Genomic DNA, 17,021 nt, shown 5'->3' with positions numbered 1-17,021 from the left:
ATCATGACCTGAGCCAAAGGCAGACACTTAAACCACTGAGCCACCCAGGCGCTCCCCTTGCCTCTGTTTTACAAAGAGCTCGACTGAGGGTTACTCTAACAGGTCCCTGTATGATTCCAAGATGACTTACCAGGCTTTGCAGTCAGGCTTGTTCAGAGAGAGGCTTCTAAACTTACACCCACTAAAGTTGTGTGTGCTGGGGTAGGGGACGAGGGCTCATGTCCTGCCTACCTGTCCTGCTGAGCACAGATTGCCACTTAAAACCAGGATTCTCCATAAAAACAAAACGGTAATTATGTGAGCTGAAGATCACATTAACTAACCATATTGTGAAAAACATTTTGCAAACTGGTAGTGCATCAAATCATGACATTGTACACCTTACTCTTACACAATGTTATGTGTTAATTATATCTCCAGAAAGCTAGGAATAAATAGGGAAGTAAATAAATGAAGAGTAAATCAAACCAGGACTCTTGTCTTTCCCGGCAGGAGTGTCAATAACAACCTGGATCAGGAACTTGAAAAAGATCTTAACCCTTTGGTCCAGGAATTCCATTTCCAGGAATCTCTCCTTAGGAATTAATCCTCAATACGGACAAGGTTTCAAACACAGAGGTGTTCATAGTAGCGTTATTCATGATCATTGAAAAATGAAATCAACCATGTCTATGCTAGCAATAGATGAATTGCTAACCTTTATTGCATTTCCCTGTGGGCAAAGAATTTTGCATCGTCTCACTGAATCCTTGCAGAAGCCCTGTAAGGTAAAATAGTAGTATTACCCCCATTTTGCAGGTAAGCAAACCAGGCACAGAGATATTAAATAAGGTGCCCAAGATTTCATCGTTAAGAGCACAGCAGAGCCAGGATTTACAATAACAAGAAAAAAAAATGCTTTTGCTGAAATGGTTTGTATTAGAGAGGATCAAAGTTGGGGCGCCTGGGTGGCTCAGTGGGTTAAAGCCTCTGCCCTCAGCTCAGATCATGATCCCAGAGTTCTGGGATTGAGCCCCACATCGGGGCTCTCTGCTCAGCAGGGAGCCTGCTTCCTCCTCTCTCTCTGCCTGCCTCTCTGCCTACTTGTGATGTCTGTCTGTCAAATAAATAAATAAATAAATATTTTTAAAAAAAAGAAAAAGGATCAAAGTTTACGTATTGACTGATCACAACTACATAAAGCAATAATGATCATCATTGTGACTCAGGGTTTCATTTTTAAAGGCTTCAAAGAAATACTCCAAAATATTATAGCGGTTCTCTTTAGGTACTGGGTGGGTGTGTGGCTATTTTGTGACTTTTGGTGGGGAAGGTTCTACTTTTTCTGTTTTAAGCAGTTATGTATTTTCATAATTCAGGGGGAGAAAATGAACTTTTTGTTTGTTCTTGAGTAGGTATTTAGAATTGATAATGCAAGAGGATGGTGCTCAAATGGAAGGATTTTAGGCAATGGAGGAGTTATCTGGGGTAAAAAGGACCTTGCCAGAGCAGCCACCAGAGAAGGCTGGAAGTTTCTGACCAGCCCACTTTGGTCTGACCTTGCATTACCTCAAAACCATGCAAGGAAGAGTAGAGCAGAGAAGCCAAGCAGGGGTAAGGCTCAGAAAACAAGCCTCAGGAGAAAACTTCCAAACCTCTAATCCCAGACCATGGGGGCAGCCCAGGATGAATTTTCAATGACATGTCTGGGGACAAGGAGGCTGGAGGCATTTTTGTTTGCCTCTGTGTTCTGCAGTGTGGGGATGGGCAGGCAGACATCAAGCTCTCCCCATCGTGGGCACACCAGGGGGCCTGGGAAAATGGTCAAGTCTCTCCACTAATGTATGCACACCCACTTTTAAAGATTTTATTTATGTGTGTATGTATGTATGTATGTATGTATTTAACAGAGAGAGAGAGAGAGAGATCACAAGTAGGAAGAGAGACAGGCAGAGAGAGAGGAGGAAGCAGGCTCCCTGCTGAGCAGAGAGCCCAATGTGGGGCACGATCCCAGGACCCTGAGATCGTGACCTGGACCAAAGGCAGAGGCTTAACCCACTGAGCCACCCGGGCTCCCTGCATGCCCACTTTTAAAAACTGGACAATTTTTACTTAACCTAACTTAGAGAAGGAATAAAAAATTCTTTTGGAAACTTTGTCTATAAGATACTATCCAAGTGAAAACGCTGTGCTTTTTGGACAAACACCTTCAAATCAGCCCCCACGTCCCTCCTAGAGAGGAATCCGGAAGCAACCTGACCTCTGCCATGTCCTGGTTCCACAAGGGAGTCCTGAGGGCTAACGAAGCCCAAGGTGGGGACAGAGTGAATGGCTTGGCAGGCAGGCCAGGCCATCTGAGGGCAGCAGGAGAGGAAGGTCCAGGGTTTGGGCAAGAAGGCTGCAGAGAGCAGGGCCAAAGGGAAGGGTCTGGGGCTGCTGGGAGGTCAAGGTCAGGCCAAAACTGCTTTACTAGCTGCCTAAAGCCAGTGGTTTTATGTTCAAGAATTTGGTTAATTATAGACCTGTTCCAAAATAAAAATAATAGATATCACTATAGAAAATTCAGACAAAAAAGAAAAAGAAGTAAAAAAAAAAATGACCATTTTTCTGAAACATTTCTTTTATTTTAAACTATATTTTATCATTAAGTATACTTTCTCTTTGGAAGTAAGTGAGGAGTGTTCTGTTGACCTTAAACACTCCTGTGTTATTTGAATGTTTAAGAAATATCTGCCTTGGGGCGCCTGGGTGGCCCAGTGGATAAAGCCTCTGCCTTCGGCTCAGGTCATGATCCCAGGCTCCTGGGATCGGGCCCCACATTGGGCTCTCTGCTCCGTGGGGAGCTTGCTTCCTCCTCTCTCTCTCTGCTTGCCTCTCTGCCTACTTGTGATCTCTGTCTGTCAAATAAATAAATAAAATCTTTAAAAAAAAAAAAAAAGAAATATCTGCCTTACTCATGTTAAGTAACGTCTGCTGTTAATCTGGTAAACACAAAACAGGGCTGAAACAAAACACGCAAACTTTTTTTTTTTTTTTAACTTGAATATCTTTTATCTTATGTGTTAGAAACTTGGCCTTTTTGTTTTGTTTTGTTTTGTTTTTAAATTTTTTTTTAAGATTTTATTTATTTATTTGACAGACAGAGATTACAAGTAGGCAGAGAAGCAGGCAGAGAGAGAGGAGGAAGCAGGCTCCCTGCTGAGCAGAGAGCCTAATGTGGGGCTCAATCCCAGGACTCTGAGATCATGATCTGAGCTGAGGGCAGAGGCTTTAACCCACTGAGCCACCCAGGCGCCCCTGTTCCCTGTTTTTATTTTTTACTTTTCTTAGTTTGGGGCTTTTTTTTCCTTTCTTTCTTTCTTTCTTTTTTTTTTTTTTTTGGTCAAAGATTTATTTATTTTTTAGAGAGGAAGAGAGTTTGGGGAGGGAAGGGCAGCAGGAGAGGGAGAGTCTCAAGCAGACGCCACATGGAGTGCTCAGCCAGACACCGGATTTGATCTCGTGACCCCGAGGTCATTACCTGAGCCAAGTCTGGGGCTTAACTGATTGTGCCCCCCAGGTACCCCCAAAACTTTGTTTTTATGATGCAAAGAAGTATTCAAGAAATAGGTGTATGTCTTTGAAAGTACATGCCACCAAATTCAAAAGGTGCAGAGATGAAAAGGGTAACACAGTGAAAAGTCAGCTCCTTTCCCTGCTCACTCTGAGCTACCTAGTTCCCCTCTCTTTTTTTAAAAAATATTTTCTTGCTTTATTTATTTTTAGAGAGAGCGTGTGCAAGGGCCCAGGGTGGAAGAAGTGGGGGGGGGGGATGGAGGTGGTGGTGCAGAGGGAGGAAACCCAAGCAAAGTCCCCAGTCCCCAGTGAGTACAGAGCCCAAAGCAGGGCTAGATCTCGCACCACCCTGAGATCAAATCACGAGTCAGCGGCTTAGCCAACTGAGCCACCGGAGCGCCCAAACCAGTTCTCTTCTCAGAGGAAAACTGGATTTTACTGGGTGATTCCATCTAGGAGAGTCACTTAGAGCAGTCAAACCATAAAGATGGCATCTTGGCAGAGAGTAGCTTTGCAAATGCAAATGCAAATGTATGTGTTTACATTCTTTAGTGATTGTGTGTGTATTTACAGTAATTGTACGCTGTTCTAAATCTTGCTTCTTACACAATACATCTGGGGGATCTTTCTATAGCACATGTAAAGAGTTCTATTAGCTGTGACCTCACCCCTATTGACCTAAAGTGGCCTTCTTGGTGTCTACCAGAAATCCCAACAACTCTCAGCCCCTCCAGCAAGGCCTGCAGCCCCAAGTAGATGGGAGAGACAAGGAGCTGGAGGTTCAAAGCCTCCTGCCTTCTTTCTCTCCTCCCTCCCTTCCTCTTTCCCTTCCTTCCTTCTTCTGTCTCTCCCTCCCTCCCCACCTTCCTTCCTTCTTTCCTTCCTTCTCCACGCCCCCCACCCCTGCTTCTATCTTTTCTTCTTGCTTTCTAAAATGAAACAGTTCACTGTGGCCTTCATTCACTGATTACTAATGCAAAACATGCTTAATCGTAAAATGATCAGAAAAAAAAAAAAAAAAGGAGAGTGGAAAGTCACTGACCGTTACCCAGAAATCATCACTGTGGGCATTTTAGTATCTGTTCTTGCTGTCATTTTTCAGGAATACACACCGTATTTTTTCACCATTTTCAAGTGTATATTTCAGTGGCACTTAGTACATTCACAGCCTCGTACAACCATGACCACTACCTAGTTCCAGAACATTTCCATTGTCCCAAAAGGAAACCCTGTACCCATCAAGGAGTCACCCTCTATTCCTCTCCCTCGGCCCCCAATAACTGTTAATCTGCTTTCTGTCTCTATGGATTTCCCTATTCTAGGTATTTCATATACATGGAATCATATACTAGATAGTCTTTTGTGTCACTTAGCATAATATTTCCAAGTTTCACCCATGTGGCGGCTTCTATCAGGACCTCCATTCCCTTTTATGGCCAAATAATATTCCATTAAATGGATACACCATCCTTCGTTTATCCGTTAATCAGTCATGAATTTGGGTTATAGCTTCCTTTTGGCTACTGTGAATAGTGTTGCTATGAACATGTGTGTAAGTTTTTGTTTGAACACCTAGTTTTGATTTTTTTTGGGGGGGATGTATACTTAAAAGTAGAAGTGCAGGGTTGAATGGTCATCCTGTGTTTAACTTCCTGAGAAAATACCAAACTATTTTGCACAGTGTACAAACTATTTTGTACTGCATTGTTTTATATTCCTACCAGCAATGTAGGAAAATCCCAGTTTCTCCACATCTTTCCCAACATTAGCAACTTCCCACTTGTTTCTTTGTTACTTGTTTGTTTTATAGTCATCCTAGTAGATGTGGAGTGAAATCTCATTGTGGTTTTAATTTACATTTCCTTAATGACTAATGACATTGAGCATACTTTCATGTGTTTCCTGGCCATTTGAATATATTCTTTGGAGAAATATCTATTCGAATCCTTTGCCCATTTAAAAAACTGGGCTGTTTGCCTTTCTCTTGTTTACTTGTGCAGCTTCTTTATGTATCCCAGATACAATACCCTCATCATATATGTGATTTGCAAATGTTTTCTTCTATTCTGTGGGTTTCTTTTCACTCTCTTGATTGTATCCTTTGATGCCCAAGAGATTTTTATTCTGATAAAGTCCAATTTATCTGTGTTGTTTTGCTTTTGTCATTTGTACTTGAGGTCTTAAAGACTTACTCCATGTTTTCTTCTTGTAATTCTTATATCCAGGACTTTTGTATATTTTGAGTTTATTTTTCATATGGTGTGAGGTAAGGGTTCAACTTCATTCTTTGCATGTAAGATATCCAGTTGTCCCAGCACTACTTATTAAAGAGATTATTCTTTTCCCATTGAATGGTTTAACATTCTTATTGAAATCCCATTGTCAAAGATAAGTAGGTTTATTTCTGGGCTCTTGATTCTATTCCACTGTTCTATATGTAAGACTATTCTTATGCAATACTGCACTATTTTGATTACTGTAGCTGCGTAGCAAATTTGAAATCAGGAAGTGTGAGTCTTCACACTTAGTTTTCTTTTTCAAGATTGTTTTGGGTATTTGGGATTTCTTGCAATTCCACATGAATTTCAGAATTGTTTTTCCCACTTGTGAAAAGTAGAATTTGTGGGGTTTTGAGATTTTTGTAGGGATTGCATTAAATCTGTAATTGCTTTGAGAATTATTGTCAACAATTTTTTTAAATTAAATTAAATTAATTTATTTTAGAGAGAGAGAGCATATGCACATGATCTAGAGGAGGGGCAAAGGGAGAGGGAGAGAGACTCTCAAGCAGACTCTGAGCTGAGTGTGGAGCCCACCCTGGGATCAGGGGCTCGATCTCACTTCCCTGAGATCATGACCTGAGCCAAAATCAAGAGTCATACACTTAACGGACTGAGCCCAGTCACCTTAACAATATTAAGTCTTGGGGCACCTGGGTGACTCAGTGGGTTAAGCCTCTGCCTTCCACTCAGGTCATCATCTCAGGGTCCTGGAATCGAGCCCTACATTGGGCTCCCTGCTTCCCCCTCTCTCTCTGTCTGCCTCTCTGCCCACTTGTGATCTCTCTTTCTGTCAAATAAATAAATAAAAATCTTTAAAAAAAAATTAAGTCTTAAGCCCATGAACATGGATGCCTGCATATTCATATCTTTAATTTGTTTCAGTAACATCTTGTAGTTTCAGTATATTGCATCACTGTGGTTCAATTTATTCCAAAGTATTTTAATCTTTTTCAGTGCTATTATACCCATTTTTTTCTAATTTTTTTATGGTGGTAAATTTCATATAACTGTAAGTGTACACTTTCTAAGTGTACAGTTCTGTGACATTCAATACATTCAAAATGTGCTAGCACCACCGCCATTTATCTCCAGAACTCTCTTTCTCTTGCTAAACTGGAGCTCTAGGCCCATGAAACAGTATCTCCTCATTCTCCCCTCCCCACAGCCCATGGCAACCACCACTCTACCTTCCATCTTTATGGTTTGACTGCTCTAAGTGACTCTCCTAGATGGAATCACCCAGTATTTGTCTCTTTGTAACTGACTTATTTCATTGAGGCTACCGTCCTCAAGGTTCATCCATGTCATAATACACGTCACAAAGTCCTCTCTCTTTTTTTTTTTAAAGATTTTATTTATTTATTTGACAGACAGAGATCACAAGTAGGCAGAGAGGCAGGCAGAGAGATAGAGGGGGAAGCAGACTCCCCACCAAGCAGAGAGCCCGATGCAGGGCTCGATCCCTGGACCCTGGGATCATGACCTGAGCCAAAGGCAGAGGTTTTAGCCACTCAGGCGCCCCACAACGTCCTCCGTTTTTAAGGCCAGGTAATGTTCCATTGTGTCTGTGTGTCACATTTGCTTATCCATTCACGTGTCAATGGACACATATTGTTTCCATGGTTTGTCTATTATAAATAATGCTGCTCTAAACTAGAGTATACAAATATCTCTTTGAGGGCAACTGTGTAGCTCAGTCAGTTAAGCGTCTGCCTTCGGTTCAGGTCATGATCCCGGGGTCCTGGGATCGAGTCCCACGCGGGCAACCTGCTCAGCAGGGAGCCTGCTCCTCCCTCTCCCTCTGCCTGCTACTCTACCTACTTGTGCACTTTCTCTGTCAAATAAATAAATTTTTTAAAAACCCAACAAATTTCTCTTTGAGAACTTGCTGACAGTTCTCTTGGGTACACACCTAGAAGTGAGATTGCTGGATGACACGGCAATGCTATTTTTAATTTTTTAGGGACCTGCCACGCTGTCTTCCACAGGTGCCCTACCATTTTCTATTCCCACCAACAGTGGACAAGAGTCTGATCTCTGCACACAATGTTTTAAACGTCACATATGGCCACATTGCCATGTCTGTGGCATAGAGGGCCACATAATTATTTTACCACATTTAATGGCTATCCTACAATTTGTTCCTACAATCCTTTAATATTGGCTATCATAGTTATTTTAAATTCCTAACCATAAATAAAGATGCAGTGAGCTTCATTATAATGTACATCTTTGTGCACTTATCCAATTATTTCGTTTTGATCCATCCCCAGAAGTGGACTTACTAGGTGAGAAGAGAGCCATACTTCTAAAGCCGTGATGACTGTTGCCAAATTGTCCCCTGAAAGTTTCAGAACAACAGCCACCCTGAACATCAGTGGACAAGGCGTCTCTACCTCAAGCACAGTCCAGATGACCTCTCCCCAGTGTCACTTCCAGAGGGAAAGGGCAAGGGCGCTGGCATGTGTCTTCCCCAGCTAGAACCCTTGAAGAACACAGCAACAGGCTCATTCATTCAATAGAGAGGTCCTCCTCTTAGATCTGGAAGGGCCCTTGGCAAATCTTGGAATTGTCCTTATAAAGATACTTTGTCTGAGTGTTGTGGTCCTCGTTTTGTCTGTTACTTGTCTATTTCTTCCGCTAGACTAGAAGCTATGGCGCACCCAGGGACTGTGTTCACAGGAATGGTGATGTCTTGTAAAGCACCTGGCACAGGGAAGATCTCAGAACATATTAGCTCTCCGTAGGACAGGGGACAGGACGGTATAACCACAAACTGAAGCTCCATGAGAGTAGGAATGGATCTGTCCTTGATGCTGTGTCTCCAGTGCTGGGACAGTCCCTGGCAAGTAGTGACTAGTATTTGTTCAGTGAATAAATGAAAGTGCCCGGCTCTAGAGTGTCAGTGGTAGTAGCAGATCTGAAGACTCCTTGTTCAGTGCTCTTTCTGTTTGCTGTCCTCTCGTACTCAAATTATTCTAATGTTTGCTCTGAGTTTCTCTCTTTGTGGTCCTTGGCTTCTGGGCTTCCGCAAAACGGCCACATTGCTGCTGCCCAACAGACAGGCATGTGACATCACCTGTCGGCAGCTCTGAAGTTCCATCTGACACCCTCCAACGATTTTCCAGCAGCGAGGACCAGGAAGGAACTTTCCCCATGCATGCCCAGCTCTGGCCCATCTGTGCCCCCTTTGCTTGGATGCTGTTCCGTAGGCTGGTGTCAGCATGAGAGCTATTTTTGACTAAGTGGCTACCTAATCTTACATAACCCTCAGCGATTCAGGCCAAGGTCATTTGGCTTAGTGCGTGAAAGACACTTCAGAGGCAGTGATCCCCCTTCCCCAGAGCCCCTCCAGGGACCCAGAGCTTGGAGCTGAGTGCCATGATGGTGACTCCAGGCCTCCACTCAAAGCCCAGCAAGGACCTTCTGAACACAGCTCAACTTCTGTAACCTTTCCAGAGAGAATTTCCCACATAGTGTGTTCCAATGCCCCTGGCACTTGGACGTCTTTACAGATCCCGGAAGCAGGGTGTTGGGAAGCCCTCACCACCCCTCCCCGCCATAAACACACCCAGTTCCTTCCCAAATGTGGAGGTGCACAAGCTGAAGATACTCCAGGGGGCCCAGGGTGGGCGGGATTGTTGTCCCTCCTGGGGGAGAAGGGACAGGCCCACATTTTAAAGATTTTTATTTATTTATTACGGAGGGGGTCAGGGGAGGGGGAAGGGGGGTGAGCAAACCGACTCCCCGCTAAGCGCGGAGCCTAGACAGGACACCAGGCTCCATCCCAGGACCCCCCAGGATCACGACCTAAGCTGAAATCAGATTCTTAATCCACTGTGCCATCCAGGCGCCTGATAAACCCACATTTTAATTTCCATTTTGTTTTACTGGAAGAGATAGAAGGGCATTCAAGGTCCTCCGGAATGGAATCCCAAATGCTTTTCCTATCTCCTCAGCAAGCCCTTAGGCAAAAGCCCAGCCCAGGATAGATGCTCACTAAATGCTTAGTGAGTGGCGTTCACGGCCTGCCCCCTTAGACTTCTGGCCACACCCAACTACTGGCCAACGGCGGGTGAACCCTGTACCTTTGCACACACCCAGAGACCTCATGTGCCTCAAACCACCTTTCAAGATCCCCATCAACAGAAGGTATTGCTCTTTGGTCTGTATTTTCCTGACACGTTGCTTACACTTCTGTTTTGAGCGTCTTCTTCTTTTTTTTTTTTTTTTTAAAGATTTTATTTTATTTGTTTAATTGAGAGAGACAGAGACACAGAGAGAGATAGCAAGAGAGGGCTGAGCTGGGAGGAGAAGCAGGTTCCCCACTGAGCAGGGAGCCCACAGTGGGGCTGGATGTGGCCCTCGACCCCAGGACCCTGGTGGGATCATGAGTCGAGCCGAAGGCAGACGCTTAACCAACTGAGACAACCAGGTGCCCCAAGACTCATTTATGTATTTTAGAGAGAAAGAGAGAGAGAGAGAGCGCAAGTGAGTTGGGTGGGGGGGCAGAGGGAAAGGAAGAGAAGCATACTCCCCACTGAGCGCAGAGCCCCAAGAGGGGCTCAATCCCATGACCCCAAGACCCCAAGACCATGACCTGAGCCAAAATCAAGAGTCAGAGTCAACTGACAAAGTCACCCAGGCGCCCTTGTTTTGAGCCTCTTCTTTTTTTTTTTTAAGATTTTATTTATTTTTTTGACAGAGACACAGCAAGTGAGGGAACATAAGCAGGAGGAGTGGGAGAGAAGAAGGCTTTCTGCTGAGCAGGGAGCCCGATGTGACTCGATCCCAGAACCCTGGGATCATGAACCAAAGGCAGACGCTTAACCAACTGAACCACCAAAGCGCCCCAGTTTTGAGCTTCTTAAAACATAACTGATCACATTCTTCTTTCTTCCTCCAGACTGGGAGCTCCTTGAAGGCAGGGTCTGGCCCTTACTGGTCACTGCATTTGCAGTAGGCATTGCTACCTGGGACTCACTGAGCCCTCGTCATACTCCTTAGTTGGATGGATGGGTGACTGGAGACACAAGTGAGGTGTGTAGGTCACAGAATTGTTTGTTTCAAATCCAGCATGGTCTGGCTGCAGGGGAGAGGCAGGGAAGATGGAGTCAACATTCTGAATACTCAGTCTCGTAAATTTTTAAAAATCTAATTGAATTTAAATTAAAAAAATTTTAATTTCACAAATCATTGGTGTTCCTTATAGAAAACACAGCACAGCTGCAAGAAAATCACTTTCAACACTAGAATACCTTTCCAGACTTCTTTCTCCCATTGCCCAGCCCCCATCATTTTTACAGAAAAGGGGCCTCACTGTGCTTCCTGTCTTGTTACCATTTCCTTGAACACTAAGGAGAGGTTAACTGAGATTGTCGGCCAGTTCCGTTTCCTAGGAATGCTCTTATTCCCTGATTAATTCTGGAGCTCTCCTGTTAGGTCAAGGAGTCTCCTCCCCTGGTCTTAGTTGATTGGCCCAGAGGTAAGTCTTGACCCCAGCTGGGTCAACCACAGTGCCAAGGGACCTTGCCCACAGTGGACTGGTTCTGGGTTGGATCCTTGATCTAAAGTGGCCAATATATTCCTTGCTTAAGATTATTTTGGATTTGGGGCTAGAGACAGCTTCGGGTAGACTCTTTCCTGTACCCAAAACTTGTTTCCCCCTATCTGGTCCGCAGAAAGATAGTGAGTCTGGACATGGGGAGAGGCAAACACAGCAGACAGACGGGGAACCCTGGAGCTGAGTCGCACCTTCTTGTTGTTTTTAAGGTTTGGTCACAGCATGTCGTTCCCGAACCTCCGTTGTCCACCTCTCCTTTGGATTCTATAAACCAGTAAATTCTCCCTTTGCTTTTTCCATTTTGAGATGGATTTCTGTGACTTGTCACTGAACAGCTCCTGGCACACACATGTGTGATGGACATGATTCCTTGCCAGTAACACACGTGTACAACATCACTTTTAATGGTGGCAGGGAACTGTCTGAGTTTTTACTTTTAACGAATCTCCTGTTGTTGGCTCTCTGGATTATTTCCACTTTTTCACTGTTGCAAGCAACACGGTAGTAGACATCCTCATAAATTCATCTCTGCTCCATGCAGCATTTTATTACAATGAACTCCTAGAGGTACAATTGCTACAGCAAAAGGTGTTTCTTAAGGCTTTGTGACACAGTGTTTTCCTATCTTCATGCTCTGTGACCATTGCCTTTTCCAGCGTTGTTATCCAACGGGTTGTTGGACGCCTTCATGGTTTTACATTATTTGAGATTGAACTGGCCCCGGTGAGTCTGACCTTCAGTGGTTCTTGCAATGGGTCGGGTCCAGGTTTGGGCTCCAGCCTGCTCATACACTGTGTCCAAGCTTCCTGTTGGGAAAAGTAGGTGTGGGTCAGTCATGGTCCTGAGCATTTTCAGAGGATTTTGTAAACACAAGGACAAGTCACTGAGTGCACAGTGGATACTGGGTCTGGGGGTATAAATGGAGGATGCCTGCTTCACAGTCATTGGCCAGGTCTTGAAGGTTTATCCCAGAAGGCAAGGGAAGATTGTCATTGTGAGGACAGGTCTGATACCTGCTGCCAGGGAACGGGGTATGGTCCTCGGTCTGGGAGGTCATGGTCATGGGACAAATCGGTTAACTCTCCCTGTGCTGAGCACTGAGCTTGGTTCCTGGTTACAAGGGGCAAGGCAGACACAGTTCCCCACCACCCTGGAGCTCACAGCCTGGTGACAAAGGCAAGACAGTGATTGAGACCTCCCATGAAGAGCAGTGAGGGTCACATCCTGGAGCGCTGGATCCCTAGGGTGAACAGGTCAGGGGCTCATCCTGTTCAGACAAAGGGGACGCCTTCCGGAAGAAAATCAATGAAGCTGACACTTGAAGGATGTGTAGTGCTCTGTCCGATGAAGACTGAACGAGAGCGGCCAAGTTTCCCAGCAGAGGAAACAGATGATACCAAAGCCTGGAAATAGCAGAGAATGTAGAGGGTTCGGCAGGAGGAAAGAAAGTCCCTCGGGCCTGGAATGTGGAGAATCTGATAGGAAAGAGCGAAGGACAAGGCTGCAGGAATGGTAAGGCCTCTTCCTGGCTAGCCCAGGAACTCTAGCCTGAGGGCCATGGGGGAGCTTCGGAAGGTACAAGAGGGGAAAGGTGTGACCCACATTCTTCAGGAGGAGGCAGGGAGAGAGTGAATCAAAAGGTAACAGGACCCATGTTGTGGCCTTTCTCGGGGCCCCAAGGCTCTCTGAAAGCTTTTCTCTGCACGACACTTGGGTCTTAGACCTCTGAGCTCAGTCTCCCTGCAGGGAGAGCCAAATCCAGGGCCTCAAGCTGCCTTTGCATCATGGCCGATGCCCTCCGCGGGCCAGCCCGGGCTCCTTGTCCAGGGCCTGCTCCCGAAACAGATAAATATAGCAGGCTCGTGTAGCAGCAGACACATAAATAGATCTCTGCTTTCTGCATAAAGAAACATTCCCCCCGCCCAACCCCACCATGCCTCACATACAGATAAGATGTTGGGGGGATAAAAGACACAACATTGGGAATACAGTCAATGATACTGTAACAGCGTTGTGTGGTGACAGATGGTAGCTACTCCTGTGGTGAGCATAGCGTAACATCTAGAGACGTTAAATCACTCTGTTGTACATTTGAAACTAATGTAACGTTATGTGTCAACTCTACTCAAAACAAAATTTTTTTAAGAATTTTTGTCATGTAGTTAAGTGGAATGAGGTAAGGAAACTGAACGTGCTTTGTAAAAGGACATTCTCTTAAGCAGCAGAAGGTCTTTTCTTCTTCCAAATGAAACCCATATATCCATCTGCTCTCGTGATGTTGCCTTTGGGGAACGTCTCAAATTTCACACGTCCAGAACGAAGCCCTAGAGTCTGCCATCCTCCTTCAATCTGCTCCTTCCCTGCCTTCTTCATCTTAGTCTGATACCTCCTCCCACCCGGGTGCTCGTGCTCAGAGCTGGAGAGTCAACCTTGCTATACCCCCAGTCCCATGTGCTCTGGGGGCACCACTCTCCCCCACTATCACCAATCCTGTGGGCTCCTCTCCAGTGCATGTCTCCAACCCATCCTGGGACTACCATGACCGCTGCCATGCCTCCAGACTAGCCATCGCTCACCTGGATCCTGCTGCAATAGCCCTACCTCCCCCAGACCGTACCTGCCCCTTTCCAAGTTCAAGGCTCATAAACTGGCCTGAGTGGAACACCCATGCAGAGTTGTGTGCAGATCATAAGTGCTAAGCTTGATGAACTGAATGCACCTGGGTAACCAGTACCCAGATCAAAGCAGAACACCACCGGCATCCTAGAAGCCCTTATGTGCCCCATTCCCAATCACCCACATTTCTCCTCCAGGATAACCACTCCCCTGCCTTCTCTCACCGCAGAGCAGTTTTGCCTGCTTCTGCACTCTATACATGCGTTGATACCTCAGGTACTATTTTATATCTGCATTAATTCATACATCCTGCTTTTGTCAGACCTACCCACAGCATCTCATACCGTCCTAATGTGTTCCTTTTCATTGCTGTTTAGTATTCCAGCATCAGTTTATAACAACATTTATTCAATCAAGTACCAGAAGGCAATTCAGTGGTTTATAATTTGCAGCTATGACAAAGGTGCACTTGTCAGTATTTTTGTCTTTGGTGCATGTAATTGTGCACTTCTGTTGGGTACCTACGTAGGATTAGAATTACCTCATCACAGAGCATATACACGTCCACAAAGTGGTCTATTTAGGGCACGGCCACATTGTATCATTTCCTCACTTAGACCTTCCATGGCTTCCCAATGCCTTTAGAATAAAATTCAAACTTTTCCTTTCAACCCACGTAGGCCTCACACACTGTGGCATCTCCTGACCTCTCCCTCTCCACCTCAGACCTGGAACAGACGGCTTTCTCATCATATGGACCTTCTACTCCGTGCTTGGAGCCTGCCAAGGAGCCCATCCTCCATACGGTGCAGTTTCCAACTGACCAGCTCTTACTCATTCTTTATGTCTCAGGGCAAATAGAATTTTCTCAGGAAGTCCTCTTCTGATCCCCCAGTCAAAAGAGTGATTACCATATTGTCTCTCACTGCAAAGCTCGTAATGGCACGGACCCACAATTTGAAGTTGTCTAGTTGTTCATGACTACCTCTCCCAGTGGACTGTCAGCCACAAGAGACTGACGCTTTCATATTCACTGCTGGACTCCCCAATGCCCAGCACCAGGTGGGAACAGAGTAGGTGCTCAGTCAATATCTATGTGGTGTAGAGAGTAGGTAAGAGAAGAAGAAGGACCTTGAAGTCACCCAGAAACCAAGGTACAAATCTTGGTTCCATTACTTGCTACTCTTGTGCCTTTAGGCAAGTAACCTAAGCTGTTTGGGCCTCAGTTTCCTCCTTTGTGAGACAAGGATGATCCTGCTGGCCTCTAAGACAGCTTGTAAGGATGAGCTGACAACATAGGTACGTCCTTTGCCTAGCACACGGGGGGGCACATGGTGAGTGCTAATGAAGCAGTAGCTTTCCATGGATCAGCTCACTGGAGTTTCAGCACAACCGCTGGGGCGGGTGCTATTCTAAATCCTCAGGATATTAAACTCAAGCCCAATGAGGTTCAGTATTTTGCCCAATACCTCTGGCTTCAGATCCCATGCCCACCTCCACTACAGGACAGGAGGTAGCATATGAACCATCAGTGACAACAGGGGGAAGGAACAGTGGCGAGCCCCTCACAAGCAGCCCCACTCACCCCACCCCTGACATCCATTCATCCCCCCCATCCCCTCCTCCCCTGAACTCCAAGGTCAGGAGTATGGTACGAAAACCACTGGGTTATGGAAACAACTGTGGTTATTAATAACTGTGAAGGAAAAAATAGAAAGATCTGATTACAGGAAAAAATGTTAACTTCTGTATAACAAAAGACATTACAAATGAGGTCAAAAGATAAATGAGAGTGTGGGAGAAAATATTTAAACTTCACATAACAAAGGCTTACTATCCCTGGAGTGAAAATGCTCCTGCAAATAAAGTGGAAAAATACAAACGACCCAATGGGAAAATGGGCAAAGAACATAAAAGGTGTATAGTAAAAGAAATAAAAATGGTCAGCACACATATGTATAAGCAGGGAAATGAAAATTAAATAGAGAGCCCCCACATATCTGCTAACATTAGCAAACATGAAAAATACTGGTAACATTCATGGGTGTTGAAGGCAGAAGGAAACCAACACTACTACATTCATTGTAAAAAAAAAAAAATTACTGCCTTTTAGGAAAAACTTTCCAAAATTTCATGACAAAAAATAAATGTGTGGGGTACCTGGCTGGCTCTGTCAGTAGAGTGTGTAACTCTTGATCTCAGGGATGTGAGTTCAAGCCCTACAATGGGCATGGAGTTTATTTTAAAAACAAAAAAGTGGCAATTTTCAGACATGAAAACAATAACACATAATGAAACAGACAGACACAAGAATAGGCATCACAACACTTTTATAATAATGAGAACTTAGAAACACCCTGATTGCATCAATACAGTTGCATATTACATAGATATTAAAACCAATGAGGTAGGGGTGCCTGGGTGGCTCAGTGGGTTAAAGCCTCTGCCTTCAGCTCAGGTCATGATCCCAGAGTCCTGGGATCGAGCCCCGCTTCGGGCTCTCGGCGGGGAACCTGCTTCCTCCTCTCTCTCTCTGCCTGCCTCTCTGCCTACTTGTGATTTCTGTCTGTCAAATAAATTTAAAAAAATCTATAAAACCAATGAGGTAAATTCATGTGTGCCAGATTATAATTCTCTCCAAAACGTATGAAGCGAAAAACCATAAGAATAACATCTAGTTTCATGGAAAACAGAGTAAGCCTATCCAAACCACCCTGAACACTCGTTTAAGCAAATAAAAAGTGGGAAAATCAAATTTCTAATTACAGTGAGTCAAAGGAGGTAGACTGGAGAGTGTTAGTTTTGCTTCACATAGGCAGTTGAGTTGTTGCAATGAGCATACATTTTTTTTTTCTTTTAAGTAGGCTCCACGCCCAGAGGGGCTCAAACCCACAACCCTGAAAGATCTGAGCTGCGATCAAGAGTCAGACGCTTAAGTGCACCTGGGTGTCTCAGTGGGTTAAAGCCTCTGCCTTTGGCTCTGGTCATGATCCCAGCGTCCTGGGATGGAACCCCACATCAGGCTC

Source organism: Lontra canadensis, unplaced genomic scaffold (genome assembly GCF_010015895.1).
Source record: "Lontra canadensis isolate GAN:19392208 unplaced genomic scaffold, GSC_riverotter_1.0 scaffold5, whole genome shotgun sequence".
Taxonomy (NCBI): Eukaryota; Metazoa; Chordata; class Mammalia; order Carnivora; family Mustelidae; genus Lontra; species Lontra canadensis.
Note: the sequence above shows the minus strand (reverse complement) of the source record.